Source organism: Budorcas taxicolor, chromosome X (assembly GCF_023091745.1).
Source record: "Budorcas taxicolor isolate Tak-1 chromosome X, Takin1.1, whole genome shotgun sequence".
Lineage (NCBI taxonomy): Eukaryota > Metazoa > Chordata > Mammalia > Artiodactyla > Bovidae > Budorcas > Budorcas taxicolor.
Window position 1 is genome coordinate 92,285,232 of NC_068935.1, and position 12,827 is coordinate 92,298,058.

Consider the following 12,827-nt stretch of genomic DNA (forward strand, 5'->3'; position numbering starts at 1 on the left):
ACTGACACTTATACTGGTGAATTTTATGATATATAAATTATATCTCAATAAAATATGTCCTTTAAGAATCTTGAAATATTGTGACTAAAATCAAAGCCATCATAATATCAAATATACCTTTTTAAAACTATACTCTCTACCTCCCCCACCACCACCACCACCCCATTCTAACCACTCCTCATCTTCTCCCTGGCCTCTTGGGTTAAGAATCATTGGTCTGAAGGGGAAAGACCTGATAACAATACAATGTAATAGCCGGTGGCCTAAGGGTAAACAATGAATAAGAAAAACAAACTTTTAAAAAACAGGTAAAGAACTTCACTAAGCAGAGTATATCTGTGGCCTTTTCATGATGTATCCAGTAGCTACTTAACCATAAAGAAGAGTTTCAGAACTCAGGCTTTGGAGTGGGAGAAACCCGGAATCAATCATGGTTCTGCCTCTCACTCCTCAGAGACTTGGGGCAAATTACTTAACCTCGTTCATTTTTTATTTCATTTGTAAAATCTCACAGGACTATCATGAAAATGAAATATACACATAAAGTACTTAACATGGTACCCAGCACAATATAATAATAAATGGAAGCTTTTATTTCCTACCTCTTAATAACCTCTAGGGGCAGCACTATACTAAAGCACAACTCAACAATACTCAAGAAAACATAAAATGAAGACTATTTAGTAAGGCTGAAAAGTATATAATACGTTCTTTTAAACCTTTTCAGTAAGAAACCATGGTGGCATTGCTAAAGGGATACGATCAGGATAATATCTCTTCTACACTCAGCAGTCCAGAAACATAGCTCAGTGACAAGGGATCAAAAATCAGGCCTCAAGCATCCTGTATCTTGTATCAAACATAGACTGGCACTTCGTTTCTTACATGATAGTATACATGTTTCAATGCCACTCTCCCAAATCATCCCACCCTCTCCCTCTCCCTCACAGTCCAAAAGTCCTACAGGATGCTTGGGGCTGGTGCACGGGGATGATCCAGAGAGATGATATGGGGTGGGAGGTGGGAGGGGGATTCAGGATTGGGAGCTCATATACACCCGTGGCGGATTCATGTCAATGTATGGCAAAACCAATACAGTATTGTAAAGTAAAATAAAGTAAAAATAAAATTAACAAAAAAAAAAAAAAAAAAAGAAAATCAGGCCTCAAACTTGAAGTTTCTTTACCGAGTACAACAGCTATGTATCATAACCTACATGTGACCATTTTTTCCTTCATATAATGATAACACATTGATTTAAGCCCTAGGAATATGCATAAAGACAATCACAAAAGCACTTCTTTTTTAATTTAAATTTATTTCTTTTAATTGGAGGCTAATTACTTTACAATATTGTATTGGTTTTGCCATACATCAACATGAATCCACCACGGGTATAGAGAAAGCCTCTATAGGGAAAATCTCACAAATCTGTGTCCCATATCTAATCCTTCAATATATTTGATATACAAGCTTGGAGCATTTCAGTTAAAAGCTCAAGATAATTTCCCCCCGTAAGCACATCATGGTTGTATCCATGGGAAATCCAGCATACAATCAGTACTTAGTCAATCAGTGACTCAATAATTTCTTCAACTTTTGGAACCAACAACTGTAAGACTGAATCTGTAAATAGTTAGAAATGTGGCTTCCCTGGTGGTCCAGTGGTTACATGTCCTCTTTGCAATACAGGGGACATGGGTTTGATCCCTGGTTGGGGAACTAACATTCCACATGTTGCAGAGCAATTAAGCCCGCACGCCACAACTACTATTCCAATGTGCCACAACTGGAGAGTCTGCACACAGCAACGAAAAGATCCTGCATGAGGCTACAAAGATCCTATATGCCGCAACTAAGACCCAACACAGCCAAATAAGTTAACAAATTTTTTTTTAAATAAGGAATCAGAATTATATAATAAAATTTTCCACTGACAAGTCTCTCTCTCATACACGTGTGTTCATACCAATAAACACTCTAAGTGCCAAGCACCAGGTTAGGGTCTGTGAATAAAAGAACAAAAGTCAGTCTTTGTCCTCAAGGAGCCTATAGTTTTATAATCTTAAAATATACCACTGTTGACTTCTAGTTCAAGACAATGAACTGAACACCTATATCTCTTGTACTTTCCAAGACTCTGAAAAAGTGATGGTTAGAGTACAGAAGTAAAATTACAAGTTAAGGACAGGAATGGAAAATGGCATAGCAAATACAAGATTTCAACAATTTATGACAGAAAGCAGATAAGAAAGAACTGGCTGATAATACAAATCAAAGGAATGCTACAACCTAAAATATGAAATAGAAAGGGTTCCAACCCAGGAGGAAGCAGACTTACAGGGCAAAAACCCAGAGGGGTTCCACACTCAAAGAAGACTGATCCTAAAGAGGGCTAAAATGAGAACAGGCTAAATACATGGATTAACTGAAGCTCTGAATTATGACAGTTGATGAACTCTCCCCCCAAAATAAACTCCTGCATACACAATACCAAATTCAACAAATTAGGAAGAATGAACAACAGCAAGGAAGAATAAGGGCACCCTAGTACAAAGCCCTCTGCCCTCTGGCATTTGGGCCCTCCAAGTGTAAAAGCCAGCTGCCCACACATCCCCTGAAACCAGTTGACATCCCTGCCTAGAAACACAGAACTCCCAGTCAACCCTTCTACTAGTTCATGATTTAATACAAACAGAATCAGGAGGCAGCCATTTGAAGAAAACCTATAACACAGAAGAGAAAGAACAAGAGAAAATATCCTTGGAAGAGCTGAAATAATTCAAGAAATCATTTTAAATTTAATTTTTAAGATATAATCATAAGATTCAAAAATCAAAGAAAGGTATATAATGAACAGGTTCACTCCCAAATCTGTTTCCTATCCATTCAATTCCCCGCAACTCTCTCCACAAATAACCACTCATTAGATTTTCAGTAGCTCTCCAGAGTTTCTTAGGGCAAATAAGCAAATATTTGTTCTCTCTCCTTTTCTACATGAAAAGTAGCACAGTATATATCAAGCATTTTTTATAGTCAGAATAATTTAAAATACTTTTTTCCTGGTCAGTACACAGAGGTTCCTTCATTCTTATTTTATATCTATATAGTAATAGTATTTGATTATTTGCTATGACAGACAAAATTGCACATTTCATTTCACATATATGTATCTCTGTGTGTATACACACGTGTGTATTGTGTGTGAATGTAAATTCCCTGAAGTGGGATTGCTGGCTCAAAGGAAATTTGCACATTTACCTTTTATTGAAATACACTAATATATCAGTAAGAGTACACATAATTCATGTGTATCTTTATATAATACTGCCAAACTGTCTGCCACAAGCATTGCACTAATTTAAACTTCTACCAGCAATGTGTGAAAGTGTCTTTTACCCCAGAGCCTTGACAACAACAACAACAAAAGCTGCTATCAAACATTTTGATTTTTAACACTCTGAAAGGTTTTAAAAAGGAATCACAGTGTGGTTTCAATTAGCATTTATCTCATGAGTGAGGTTAAGCATCTTTCACATAAACAATAATTAGAGTCAGGAATAAACCAAGAATTGCTATTATCATTGCTAACACTTAAGGAAATAAAACATGTCATACAAATACTGGAAAGTAAGAGACAAAACTTGCAGATAATATGATTATCCATCTAGAAAATTAAGCAAATTCAACTAAAAAAAAATGATAGGAACTAACATCAAAGGTCAGCAGAAGCATTAAATGCAAAATCAAAAAATAAATCAATACCTTTGATACACATCAGCAATAATCAATTAGAAAATATAATTCAAAAAACAACTATCCTAAGGTAAGGGCTCCAGGGGAAGATGGCACCAGGAGAGGGCAGGAAGGGTGTCCTGAAAGAAAGGCAGGTCATTGCTATTACTATATATATATCTATATCTATATATATATATATACACACACACATATATATATACACACACACACACACACTCATAAGAGCAACAGAGCTATAAAATATTAATCTAGGAATAAACTCAAAAAGAAATATGCAACATCTATATAAAGAAGACTAAAGTTTTACTGAAGTACATAAGATACACCTTTCTTTGTTTGAAAGACCCAATATTAGCATCTTCAGAAACCCTCCTCTGAGATTATTCCAAAGTCAATGTAAGTCCAACAGAAATCCCAAAGAAATGTTTTTGTCCCAAACTAACAAACTGATTTGAAAAGAGTACAAGGAAAGCCAAGAAAATCTTGAAGAAGAACAATGAGAGTTTGCCTTACCAAATAATACTTATAGCTATAGTAAGTTAAACAATGTGCTTTCATCACAGAAATACACAACTGGACTAATGGAGAACAATCAGTAGAGAAACAGACACATGTATGTATAGCAAGGTACTCCATGGTAAAGATGGATTTCAAATTTATGAGGAATAGATAGCATAATAAATGATGTCAGAATAACTGGCTATCCATTTAGGGGGAAGAGGTTAAAGCCCACTTAAAACCAGTCACAAAAATAAATTTCAGATAGATTAAAGAGCTAAACATAAAAAAAAAACTATGTAACTATTAAAAAATATGGCAGAATATATTTCTAACCTGAAGAAAGGCTTTCTTAAAAAGATAAAAATAGGAAGACCATTAATAACAATGACAAAAAAAACACATTTGGCCATTTGACCATGAACTAGGTTAAAAGATAAGCAACGGACTGGGACTGGAAGCAAACATCTGCAATATGCATAGCAAAGCATTAATATCCAGAATATATAAAGAACTAAAAGATCAGTAATAAGAAACATAAATAGACAATACATGCATGGCAGAGGGATGGCTCAAACTCCTTAGTAAGCAAGGAGATGTAAATTCAAACAATTCAATATCATTTTTTGTCTATCAGGTGAGAGAAAATTACATTATCTGTTACTATCACATTTTGAGTGTGTGAGAAATTTAGCACACCATGCACTGTTGACAAATAAACTGGAACAGCCTTTTCCTATGGCAAATTCCAAATATCTAGTGCATACTTGTCATCCAACAATTCCACTTCTTCGTACTTACATGACAAATATTCCTGTATGTGTACAAATATGTATGTACAAGGATTTTTTTACTGAAGGGCTTTTTATTGTTTATAACAGCAAAAAACTGAAGAAAATTTACATATTCATCCATAAGAGAAAGGTGAAATAAAAATGTACTACGTAATAATATGCATCTGTTTAAAAACTGAGAAATGGTTATACAGATGTATAAAAAGTCTCCCACACATATCTATACTGTTGAGAAAAGTAAGCTGTACAACACATACATCTATATATCATATATACATGTTATATATATATACACATATATAAAAACAAACAAAACTTCTAAGTGTACTCATATATGTGTAAATGCATATAAAAAAGACTGGAAGGATATGCTCTAAACTGATTCTAGTGGTTAAAGAAGCATGTAGTATGAAAAACTATGTCTCCTTTAAAAAGAACAAAGTCAACATACATATATTTACATGAAAGCCTTAACACATATTCTTTGGGAAAAAAATAAGTCATAAAATACATTTTTATTTGCATATGCACATACATATACATGTAAATATAGAGAAAAAGAACTGTACAAGTTCACATTCAACTCTTAACAATGATTACCCACTGGGAGGGCAAGAAATTGGGTAAAGGAAGACTTGAAGGTTTTAATCTACTTCTGTATTACTTTAATTCATAAAAGCAGAATTGTCCATCAATAACCTATACCAAGAACCAGTTAAAGATATTATAATTTCTTAAAATAACTGAAGGAAGGACAAAACAAATTAGGTATGTACAACTTATATCCAAATAAATATTATCAGTTAACACTTACTGAGTGCTTTGGGCTAAGCACTCTAAGTCCTTTCATGCATTTTCTCATGTAATCATACGAATCTTGAGATAAAATTATCCCCATTTTACAAATGAGAAAACTAGGCTCAAAAAATTAAGTTAAACTTCCTAAGATTACACAGCTAGTAAAAACCAAGGACAAAATTAAACCCAGGCAACTGACTCCCAAATCCACTCATGTGTGTGTGTGCAAATCACTTCAACCGTGTCTGACTTTTTGTGACACTATGAATCCTAGCACGCCAGGCTCCTCTGTCCATGGGATTCTCCAGACAAGGATACTGGAGTGGGTTGCCATGCCCTCCTCTGGGGGATCTTCCTGACCCCAGGGATAGAATCCTCATCTCTTAACATCTTCTGCATTGGCAGGCAGGTTCTTTATCACTAGCGCCACCTGGCAAATCAATATAGAGCCACACATAATTTGGAGCCACATGTACACACTATATATAATCCTGAATTGCACAGATACATATATTAGATAACCACATCATAGCCCTTAGGAGTTTATAACTGTCTTTTCCTCATTTCCATCTTCCAGTTTTGTTTGGCAAGGTCATTCCCTCAATTAAAGATGCTCATTTTATGTGAAAATATTTCTGGATCCACATTAGAAAAAGAATCTAAATCATCTCCATCTTCCTTAAACAATCTCTATCTACCAATCACCTATCCTTAATCCCTAATTACCACTTTATTCAGCTTAATCCTTTATAACAGTGGTAGCCAAACTATATACAGCCCTCAGGGCAAACCTACCTGACCTCCCAGCCTGTTTCTGTGAAGCAGGTAAGTTGAGAAAGATTTTTACATTTTTAAATGGTTGAAAAACATCAAAAGAAAAATGGTATTTCATGACAGGAAAATTATTCAAAATTCATATTTCAGTGTTCATGAATAGTATTTATGAACACAGCCACTCTCATCATTTATATATGTCTATGACTGCTACACAGAAGGGCTGAGTGGTGGCAAAAGAGATTCCATGGCCCACAAAGCCTAAAATGCTATATTCACTATCTGGTCCTTTATGGAGAAAGTTTATCAAATCTCACTTTACAGTTTTCAAAAGAAGTTCATCTATTTAACTCAATTACTCCTAACAACAACCCTGAGAGCTACTTGATATTTGCCTGAATTCTGAAAATTAAGAAGGCTCAAAGAAGTTTAGTGTCTTGCCTGTCACAGAGCTAGTAAGTAAAGGGAGAATTCTGGAACCCAAGTTTTCTAGCTTCAAATCCAACATAATTTTTACCACACTATGACTTCAAAGAACACAACCCCTTCTGATTAATCGATGAGTTTAGACATTTGGTGCTAAAATTTACCAGATGGGGAAGGACAGGTAAAAGCTTTAAACTGGTCAGAAAACATGTCTCAACTGACTCCAAAAATAGATGAATAGGATACACTGCATTTCACATGTAGTTGTATAATTTACAAAGTATATTGTTTCATTTAATTTGCAAAGAAACCCTGCTAAATAGGTAGTGCTTTTGTTTAGTAACAAATAAGGAAATATACAGACTTGCAAAAGATTATACTAACGCAAGACCAGAATCCAGGCTGACCCCTACTCCAATGACAGTTCTGACAGTTCTATTCCGGAACATTGTCTCTTCTCACAAGGAATGTACCTGTTGTTTTTTTTTTTCCCCCCCTTAGAAATAAAAAGCAGTTAACTAAAAAAAAAAAGAGCATTTAACTCACATATTCTAAAGAGAAAGAAATGAAAGCTTTATTTTAGAAAGGATAAACTAACAATTTAACAAAATAATACCAGAAGGGATACTCTTAACATCTGGATATCTGTTCAAAGTCACCTTCTCAAAGAAGCCTTACAAAATAACCATGTGAGCCAGAGGCTCCCCACAACACCCCAACACTCTTTAAAATTTTTTCTTCTTAGCATTTCTTTTCTGAAATATTTGCTGACCATATGTTGCCCTCCACTGTAATGTAAGCTCAAAGATATCAGGGCCACTGCCTGCTTTGCTTCCTGTTCATCCATCCTTGACACATCAATCCGGGCATACAGGAGGAACACAATAAATATTTGTTGAATGAATAGAACCTACATGTACACTGGGTAACTCATATTCTGTAACTCACAGATTCAGAATAAGTTATCAGCGTATTTGAAACATTCCTTAGCAAATGAAATACGCATCTTCAATAAGAGCTTTTTCTCTTGCCAGAAAGACACCATCAAAGACGAATTCAATGGAAATGCCACAATTGCCCAGCAGGACAAAAATTATTCTCTGGGTAGCAGTGGATATAATGAGCTGAATTAGCACCTTATAGATTTTAAGACTGATTAAGCAGATTTTTCATTCTTGTATTAAAACACATCCTCTAATTTAAAAATTCTAATTACTGTCTCTATTTTAATTATACTTAACTAGTGGCTGAGATTTAACAATTGTGCTGTGCTAAATTTTAATTCTCATTTTTACAAGAAACCAAGCTGAAATAATCTTACATTATCCCAATAATACATGATGAATGTAGCCCAAGCTACAAGTAAAAAGTCTCCACAAGGTACTAACTGTTAAATGTTTTCATCAAGAAGTTGGTTAACAAACATAAGCTATACAACACACACACATAAATTACTTTTAGCATAAACCTAATATCAATTTCTGGTAATTAAAAACTAAATCTACTTTTTTCCCCAGTTTTAAGTAGAGATTTCACCCTACACAAACAATTTTAAAACCACAATAATATTCTTTACATAAAAAATCACTTATGGGAAATTCCCTGGTGGTCCAGTGGTTAGAAATCCATGCTTTCACTGATGAATGTGAGGGTTCAATTCCTAGACAGGGAACTAAGCTCCCACAAGCCATGAGGTGTAGCCAAAAGAACTAAAAACAAAACAAAGGGGGGAAAATCACTTATGTAACTTTAGCATAAGGATCGGAGAAGGCAATGGCACCCCACTCCAGTACTCTTGCCTGGAAAATCCCATGGACGGGGGAGCCTGGTGGGCTGCTGTCTATGGGGTCGCACAGAGTCAGACACGACTGAGCGCCTTCCCTTTCCCTTTTCACTTTCATGCATTGGAGAAGGAAATGGCAACCCACTCCAGTGTTCTTGCCTGGAGAATCCCAGGGATAGGGGAGCCTGGTGGGCTGCCGTCTATGGGGTCGCACAGAGTCGGACACGACTGAAGCGACTTGGCAGTAGCAGCAGTAGCACCGTAAGGATCATCTAGTTTGCCATACTGAAGTTTCCTGATCATAAAAGTCTCATTGATTCACAAAGAGATTTAGAAACCCCACACTTCAAATACAAGACACGACCTTCAAAATGCATTTAAAAACATTTCTTCCCCACAACTACCAAGAGTGATTAAATATCACCATGAATAGCTTTATTTAACATACATGTATAGTACTATCATGTAGTTTATAGTTTAAAAATCTTCAAGTTAATCCACATGCAAAAGAATGAAGTTGAACTCTTACCTCATACCAGATACAAAAATTAACTCAAAATGGATCAAAGACCTAAATATTAAAGCCAAAAAATACAAAACTCTTCAAAGAAAACAGAAACCTTCATGATCTTGGATTTGACAGTGGTTTCTTAAATATGACACCAAAAGCACAAGCAACAACAGAAAAAATAAACTGGACTTCATCAAATTTCAAAACTTTTATGCACCAAAGAACACTATTAAGAGGCACACGAAAAGATGCTCAACATCAGGCAAATACAAATTAAAACCACAATGAGCTATCACCTCACACCTGTCAGAATGGCTATTATCAAAAAGAAAACAATAAGCATTGGTGAGGATGTGGAAAAAAAGGGAAACGTCATGCACTGTTGGTAGAACTGTAAACTAGTACAGCCACTATGGAAAACAATATGGAGATTTCTCATAAAATTAAAAATAGAAGTATCATACCATCCAGCAATTCCATTCCTGGGTATTTATCCAAAGAAAACAAAAACACTGATTTTAACATATACTATGCACCACTATATTCATTACAGCATCATACATAATAGCCAAGATATGGAAACAACCTAAGAGCCCATCAACAGATAAATGGATAAAGTAGATGAGGTATGTGTATATATAGATAAATAGATGGACAGATATAGATATATTATAGATATATATATACACACACCCACCACACAAACAACGGAATATTACTCAGCCATAAAAATAATGAAATCTTGCCATTTCAACATGGATGGACCCAGAGGGTATTATGCTAAGTGAAATAATTCAGAGAAAAAAGCAAAACAAATGAACAAACATAACAGAAACAGAGTCACAGATACCGAAAACAAATAGGTGGTTGCCAGAGGGGAGAAGGTTGGGGGGAGAGGAGAAATAGGTGAGAATGATTAAGAAGTATAAACTCCCAGTTGCAAAGTAAATGAGTCACACGTATGAAATATACAGTGTGGGGGATATAGTCGATAATTATGTAATATCTTTGGTGACAGATGAACTAGACTTAATCTTGGTGATCACATTGCAATATACAGAAATACTGAATCACTATGTTGTGAACCAGGAACTAACATAGTGTTGTAGGCCAATTATACTTCAAACACAAGCAAACTCATAGAAATAGAGATCAGATTTGTGGCTACCAGAGGTGATGGTACGGGAAAGGGGAATTAGCTGAAGGTAGTCAAAAAGTACAAATTTCCAGCTATAAGATAAATAAGCACTAGGGCTATAATCTGCCTGCAATGCAGGAGACCTGGGTTCGATTCCTAAGTCAGGAAGACCCCCTGGAGAAGGAAATGGCAACCCACTCCAGTATTCTTGCCTAGAGAATCCCATGGACAGAGGAGCCTGGTAGGTTCCCAGTCCATGGGGTCACAAGAATCGGACATGACTTAGTGACTAAACCACCACCACCAGGGATATAATATTTAACAAGATAAAAATAATTAGTACTGTTGTATGTCACACATGAAATTTTTTGGTTTGTTTTTTGGCCATGCCATGCAGCATGCGGGATCTTAATTCCCCAACCAGGGACTGAACCCATACCCCATGCATTAAGAGTGTGGAGTTTTAACCACTGGACCTCCAGGGAAGTCTCTATAAAAGTTGTTAAGAGAATAAACCCTAAGAGTTCTCATCACAAGGAAAAAATATTTTTTTCTATTTCTTTAACATTGTATCTGTATGAGATGATAGGTGTGCACCACCTGATGCAAAGAGTTGACTCATTTGAAAAGACCCTGATGCTGGGAAAGACTGAGGGCAGGAGGAGAAGGGGATGACAGAGAATGAGATGGTTGGATGGCATCACCAACTCAATGGACATGGGTTTGGGTGGTCTCCGGGAGTTGGTGATGGACAGGGAGGCCTGGCGTGCTGCAGTTCATGGGGTTGCAAAGAGCCGGACACGACTGAACGACTGAACTGAACTGAACTGAAACCTACTATAGTAATCATTTTATGATGTCTATAAGTCAAATCATTATTTTATCTCAATAAAACTGGAAAATAGATAAACAAGTAAAAAGACAACTCACAGAGTGGAAAAAAATTTGCAATCATATGTCTGATCAGGCTCTAGTATTGAGAATATATTTTTTAAAAACTCTTACAACTCAACAATAAAAAGATAAACAACTAAATGTAAAAATGAGAAAGGACTTAGACATTTCTTAAAAGAAGAAATTTAAATAGACAAGAGCACATGAAAAGATGCTCCACAGCACTAGTTATTAGTAAAATGGGAATCAAAACAACAATGAGATATCACAACACACCCACTAGATGGCCATAAAACACACACATACACACACACACAAACACAAAATCCAAATGTAACAAATGCTAGGGAAGATGTAAAAAAAATAGAACTCTTATACATTGGAGGTGTAAATGGTGGAAAACATTTTGATGGTTCCTTAACAAGTTAAACAGAATTATCATATAACCCTGTACATATCCAAAATAAGTGAAGGCAGGTGTTCAAACAAAAACTTGTACACAAATATTCATGCCATCATTGTTCACAAAAGCCAAAAGAGAGAAAGATGCCAAATGTCCGTTTTGAATAAACAAAATGTAGTATAGCCACAAACTGGAATATTATTCAACCAAAAAAAAAAAAGAAGTACTGATACATGCCACAATGTGGGTGAATCTCAAAAATATACAAAGTGAAAGAATCCAGACACAAAAGGCTATATATTATATGATTCCATTTATATGAAATATCCAGAATAGACAAATCCATAAAGACAGGAAATTGTGGTGACCAAGGACTGGGGGAAAAGAGGAACAGGGAGTGAATACCTAATGTGCATAGACTTTCCTTTTGGGGTGATGAAAATGTTTTGGAACTATATATGCAACATTATTGGAGAAGGCAATGGCACCCCACTCCAGTACTCTTGCCTGGAAAATCCCATGGATGGAGGAGCCTGGTAGGCTGCAGTTCATGGGGTGGCTAAGAGTCAGACACGACTGAGCGACTTCACTTTCACTTTTCACTTTTCACTTTCATGCATTGGAGAAGGAAATGGCAACCCACTCCAGTGTTCTTGCCTGGAGAATCCCAGGGATGGAGCCTGGGGGGCTGCCATCTATGGAGTCGCACAGAGTCGGACATGACTGAAGTGACTTAGCAGCAGCAGCATGCAACATTATTAAGGTATTTAATGCAATTAAGAATTGTACACTCCAAAACAGTAAATTTTATGTTATGTGACTTTTATCACAATAGAAAGTGATAAGGTTAAAACACAGAAAATTTCTTCATTTCTATTTTCTAAAAAGTTCATGAAAAAAATAATATATTCCTTGAAGAAAGGGGCAATAAAGGTACACTTTTGCAGTAAGTTAATCTCAACATTTTCCAAACCAAATATCTCATAACAAGCTCTACCAAAACAATTAAAACTGGCATCAGGACTTCCCTGGTGGCAAAGTGGATGGCG